Here is a 6652-nt window from a genome sequence, read left to right as displayed (position 1 = left end):
AACTGTTTGGGTTTATTACGCAACCTCCCGTTTACTTATTATTTCCCTTTTCTCCCAATTTTTGTGGTTATTACACTCAATATCCGATCGGCACATGAAGCCAAATCATTCTAAATTGTTAAGGAGAGCATGATAGCACAGGAGCATCGAGTGAACATTTCTCCAGAATATTAAATCATGTTTATAACAATCATTTACAAAATCAATAGATCAGAATTCATTTTTCTTTCAACGATATTATTTTGTCGTGCATGAAAACCATATAATACGGTTTTGCCAAATGCAAACACCTTTATTTTTGCTTAAATAGCACGTTCTTTCATGTCTTTATCTAAATATGTCGAACACGTACGTTTTCTCTAGTATGTGTTTGTATATCATTATATATCTTGGGTGCAATGAAATACTGAAAGCAGATAAATACCTTTTTATAATTATTATTTTTTCGCTTTCATTTTTAGTTCTGTATCCTGGGAGGAGTACGTGATGGAACAGGCTCTCTACACGCTGGCTGTACGACCGAACATTGGACCCGTCAAAATCTCCAGAAGGCCAACGTTCTGCTCGTACTGAAGGTCTTTCCATCTTTGGACTTTAAAGCGGGACTGCACTGCTTGTGCCTCTATATAGCAAACAATGCCTAAGCGGTGATCATTGGTCCCCCATTATCACCTTTTTCTTATGATAATTGAGAGCTGATTTGATGAGATAACCACCTGCCAGTGACCATGCAGGGAGGTCTAACCCCTCTAGGCCAAGCTAGTGCAGACAGGCTTTAAAGAATGCTTTGAGTTCTGATCAATGATAGAAAATAAATTTTCACAGAATCCAACAAAACTTATACTGAATGTTCAAGATTACAAATTATTAACATTTGCCGAACGATTTTGGTAGAAAATGTATAGAGGCTGAGAAATATTCATAGAAAGATAAGGAAATCAAGGTTCTAGTAATAGACTACCTCGTCACTATGAGAGTCTTGGTTTTTATTGAAGATGATTTCCAGCAAGTTTTTGTGAGTTTTTTTAATATTTTACTGGTTCAAACAATCGATCTATTGCATGACAGACAATCCAGAATGAATTATAGCCATCTTCTCTTGACATACAATTCCCATACCAGAGCTCAAGATTAGCTGTAATCCTATTCGAACTGGATCTTTTAAGAGCAAGTTTTTAGCCCTGGGGTCAATTTGTGCCTCTTGAGCTCTCAGTCAAGGGATCGCCCCCGAACTTTTACATGGTCATCGACATGCTTGTGGTTGGAGCAGGGAGAGGTATCTCCCTGGTTGGAGAAACAGTTTTTGAAAAAAGTCAGTACAATTTATGCAAATTAGATGCCTATTTTAAGATATTTAGTCATATTTCAATTAGAAATTAAGGTATGAAATTCAATATTTTTTTCTTCAAAAATTACCTTAGAAGCATATTCAACATATTGCATTGACAAACTTTCCTATTTCACATAATTTTTAAAAAAATAAATCTTCTTTTTTTCGTCATATCTGTCATTTTTCAGAAATATATTATAATTTATTTCAAGAATATAAAAATCAAGAAAAAGGAAAAGAATACATAAAAATTACAGGAATTAAAGAGCAAACAAACAACAGAATAGCGAGCCGCAAACTTGGTCTCAAAATGTTCAAAATGAAAATAATTTTTTCATTATGCCTACCAATCTATCCACACACAAAAAACCTTTAATCAGATTATTTAAACCATTATTTCTTTATAGCTACAATCTACTGATAAACTTTGTTGTATATTTAAAAAAGTTATTCAGTATTAATACTAGATATGCGTGTTATTTGTTGCTGTTCGTGCTTCAATAAATTGCATGCAGTGACTATACATGTACCTTTTCAAGAACTTTATGCTATGCAATTTATTTATCGAATGTCTCCGATTTAAACTTGTGCCTTATGAAAGGACCAATCATATCATAAAATACTTGTAAAGAAATGATTGGTTACTAATATTGATAAACCATTGTAGATTATGCATCTTAGGAATTCAATCATGCACTCTGTATAGTAGACATTGAAGTCAAAAGCAGTTTATTTGTGTTGATTTTGAATACATAGAACAGCTCATGACTTGTACTATGAAAACAGATGAAATGAGTTTGTTTTATTTGCAGGGCTGGCCCATGTATATTCCGTACTCATCTTTCATTAATTGTTACGTAGTAGAGCAAGGGTCACTTGTTCCATTAGTGGGGCGGTAGGAAGAGGGAGGGGTGGGGGAGGGGGGGGGGGGTTACTGAACTTTCAATAGAATGAAAATGCAACATGTTTAATTGACTAAAATCAAGTATACTTGGTTAAAAACTCCTTTAGTATAGCACATGTTCAAAGATGATAAAAATGCTTCTAGAGCTTACATCTTATGTTTTCAATTTTATGAGATTTAATTGACTAACATCAAGTATTACTTGGTTGAAAACTCCTTTAATATGGCTCATGCTTTCTTTCTAGAGTTAACATCCTATGCTTACAATTTTATGGTTGGAGTTTGTGTTCTGTTCATTTCATCTCAATATTTAATGCTTTTTGAATATTAATTCGTAAATGTAAATTGTATATATTTGTATATAGAATGACCTCTCTCATTCCATTTTCATACTATAAAATGTAAACATGACACAGGTATATTAAAACAACAGAAACGATTTAAAATAACAAAAAAGGCTTGAGTTCTTCATCGAGTGTCGTAGTCAGAGCCCTGGATTGTGAAAGAACATAGTGGCGTATCTACGGGGGCAGGGGGAGGGTGGCACGTTCCCCGGCGCCACTTGGAGGGGGGCAACAACAACAAACACACAAAAGAATGAAAGAAAGAAAAAGGGAAGAAAATTACAATCCTTAAGGCTTATGTCTGACCCGAATCCACAGAGTAAAGTCCATGAATCGAATTTTTGTTTGTTTTGGGGGTTTAAAGTGAGAACAATTTCAAAGCTCAGTCGCTTCGTTCCCTCGAATATGTTGATTCCTTATCTCACAATTCGTGCCTCTGTGTAGGATGTCAGAGTCTATAAATGGCATTTATATAGGATTCAAAATTCTGGGGAAATAATATTAATATGTTGCTTTGCTCTCCTTAGTTTCACAAATAGGTTCTTGTTACATGCTGTTTCCCGCTTTCCCCGCTATGGAATATAATGGATAAACAAGAGATCTTTAAAATAAATCTTATATTTCAGACGCTTTGCTACATTACTGGATTGCAGTGGCGTAATGAGCAAAAACGTTTGGGGGAGCTGACAAAAAAAATCCGCAGCACCCCACTCTAACAGCAGGCCCCGCTGAACGTTTCGCAAAGTGGGGTCAAGGCAGGGGTCAAGGGGTGGAGCCCCCGAAACTCAAGTGGTATAGGCATCAGTGGCGGATCCAGAAATTTCTTACTGGGGGGGGGGGGGCACAAAATGGCATGGGATTAAATATATGTAAAACGATGAAGCGACCGAACGAGGCTTTAGCGGCGAGTGAGCGGAGCGACCAAGCGTGGGTGGGTCTTGGAGGGGGTTTTGGCCCCCTCCCAGAATAAGAAGCATTTGCAATTTTAGAACCAAATTAGTCGCATTTTCAGGCACTTCCTGGAGTAATATGATGTAAAAATAATTGCTTTCTCCTACCCCTTCCAAGAGTAGGGATCTTTTGCAATTCGAGAACCACATTTGGCGCATTAATGTCCACCGGCACTTCCTGGAAAAAAAAACGAGGCCTTCTGATTGGTTAAAAGTAAGAGAAAAGTGATCTGTCACGTCTTGAGACGTTGTATATGCTTTGATGCTGCACAATGCACAAAGACAGTGGTCCGGTACTTCATCAGTAGTACTTGCAAAATGTTTCTCGAGTGTATAAACTGTGTCGTTATCAGGGGCGTCGCTAGATCTTTGTCAGTGGGGGAGTGGGGAGGGTGTAGAGGCCACCGATTACCGACAAAACGAGCAACCGACAAATATATTAATGCTAATGTCTTAATGTCTACAAATTTAACCCTATAAACCCAGGGCCAGGAACTAAGTTATTTTTCAGTCTCCCCCCTCCCGCGCGAAGCACGGAAACTTTGACACTTCATTAAATTATTAGAGAAAGAAAACGATCAGTGGTACCATTCTCGACTCTCAATTCTTGTTTGGATCCAGTTCTCCCCCTCCCTGCCGCGCGAAGCGCGGCAGTTTTTACGTTTTAATGAATTATTACTCTTAATCCTTGTCTGAATTCATTTTCGCCCATCCCGCGCGAAGCGAGGCAGCTTTGACGATTCATTAAATTATTACTCTTAGTCCTTGTCTGAATTCATTTTCGTCCATCCCGCGCGAAGCGCGGAAGCTTCGACACTTCATTAAATTATTAGAGAAAGAAGACGATTCATTGTACCGGTTCCGACTCTTAATCCTTGCCTGATTTAATTTTCGCCCATCTCGCGCGAAGCGCGGAAGCTTTAACGTTTCAATAAATTATTACTCCTAATCCTTGTCTGAATTCATTTTCGCCCGTCCCGCGCAAAGCGCGGAAGCTTTCACGTTTCATTAAAATATTAGAGAAAGAAGACGAAGCGTTGTATCGTGTTCTTGTCTGAATTCAGTTTCCCCCTCCCGCGCAAAGCGCGAAAGCTTTGACACTTAAATTATTAAAGAAAGAAGACGATTCATTGTACCGGTTCCGACTCTTAATCCTTGTCTGATTTAATTTTTGCCCATCTCGCGCGAATCGCGGAAGTTTTAACGTTTCAATAATTAATCCTTGTCTGAATTAATATTCGCCCATCCCGCGCGAAGCGCGGAAGCTTTCACGTTTCATTAAATTATCAGAGAAAGAAGACGATTCGGTGTATCGTGTTCTTGTCTGAATTCAGTCCCCCCCTCCCGCGCAAAGCGCGGAAGCTTTGACACTTCATTAAATTATTAAAGAAGGAAGACGATTCGTTGTTCCGTTCTCGCCTCTTAATCCTAGTCTGAATTCAGTTGCCCCCCCTTCCGAAGCGCGGAAGCTTTGCCGTTTCATTAAATTATTAGAGAAAGAAGACGATTCGTTGTACCGTTCACTTCTCTTAATCTTGTCTGAATTCAATTTCCCCACTGGGCCCCTTAATGGTACATATGCAGTGTTACATGATGTAAGTATTGAACGCCCGGCAGTGCTTGTCACAGTTGCTTCTGGAAAGGATTTTTTTTACTAGTGTTACTGTTAGTGGCAACGGCCCTTAGTGACTATCAAAAAAAACATATGCTCTTCCTGGCCATTTTGGAATGTGTCAGTTTGCAACATAAATGGTGAAACGCGCATTTTGTTGAAAATCATGTGATATCACGAACATTTATACACCAATGGAATTGAAAATAAGTCATGGTTCAATTTTATTTGGGGGGGGGGGGGGGCTGGCGCCCCCAAGCCCCCCCCCCCCCCACCAGTACGCCAGTGCTGGATTGTATAGCAAGGTTTCGTTGATTTTACTCCTCTTCAGGAAGAAGTGAATAGAAAACCGTTTATCAAGTCCAAAAATTTCGAAACTCTATTTCTAGAATGCAGTATGTACTGATCTGCGCAATTCCGAATGGGTCATAGCTACTTGAGAGATATAGTTACGTCACCGGAAGTTGATCCGGATTGGTCAGGCATTTCATGAAGCTACACATTAGTTCCCTCTCGTAGAGATTGCACGTGGGAGGGAACTGTTTGGAGCTATTGGAACTATTTGGAGGCGAGATTCCAAACCTCTTCTTCTCGACTTCTTGGGTACGAGAAGGTGAAAATTAGGCGAGATTCCAATTCTCGACTTCTCGGGTACGAGAAGGTGAGAAGGCGCGATTTCAAATCCCGTCTTCTCGACTTCTCAGGTACAAGAAGGTGTACCCAAGAAGTCGAGAAGACGAGATTTGGTATCTTACTCTCTCACCTTTTCGTACCCGAGAATTCGAGATGCCGGATCACGCCTTTTCGCCTTCTCGGACCAAAAAAGTCGAGAAGACGAGGAATTTTCTCGCCATCTCGGTGGCACTTGTAAGCTTCCGTAGTCATATGTCATGGGGGTGTAATATGCTCCAGGCGACATAATCCCATGATACGGCAGTGGAACAACATAATGCAATATCGAAAGGCTAACGACTTGGTAGAAAATTTAAGGAGAGTCAAGGTAATAAAAATAATACAGAGAATAAAAATGAGAGAGGGAGAGATATACTTGTATAAAAGTGATATATATAGTCAGTAGCGTATGCAGGATTTATTCGAGGGGGGGGGGGGGGTTAAAATTTGAAAATCGCGCCGAAATTTTCGCAACGACTCGGCCAGCCGTTGAATAAGCGGGGGGGGGGGGGGGTAGGTAAGAGCACATTTAATTATTTTTAAAAAAAATTGAAGGGGGGGGGGTTCCTCCAAAACACACACATTAAAAAAACGTTGGGGGGGGGGGGTTCAACCCCAAAAACACCCCCCCCCCCTGCGTACGCGCCTATATATATATATATTATATATATAGAGAGAGAGAGAGAGAGAGAGAGAGATAGAGAGAGAGAGAGAGAGAGAGAGAGCTAGGAAGGGAAGAAGAAGGTGCACAATGTAAAAGAAGAGGGATGAGCCGTGAATATTTCCTTTTTCTTACATTCTCAACAAAAGTAATGTCAATATTACGTCAAAAATATGAGA

Source organism: Strongylocentrotus purpuratus, unplaced genomic scaffold (genome assembly GCF_000002235.5).
Source record: "Strongylocentrotus purpuratus isolate Spur 01 unplaced genomic scaffold, Spur_5.0 spur5_scaffold_3, whole genome shotgun sequence".
NCBI lineage: Eukaryota > Metazoa > Echinodermata > Echinoidea > Camarodonta > Strongylocentrotidae > Strongylocentrotus > Strongylocentrotus purpuratus.
The sequence above is the reverse complement of the archived record's forward strand: the minus strand, read 5'-3'. Positions refer to the sequence as shown.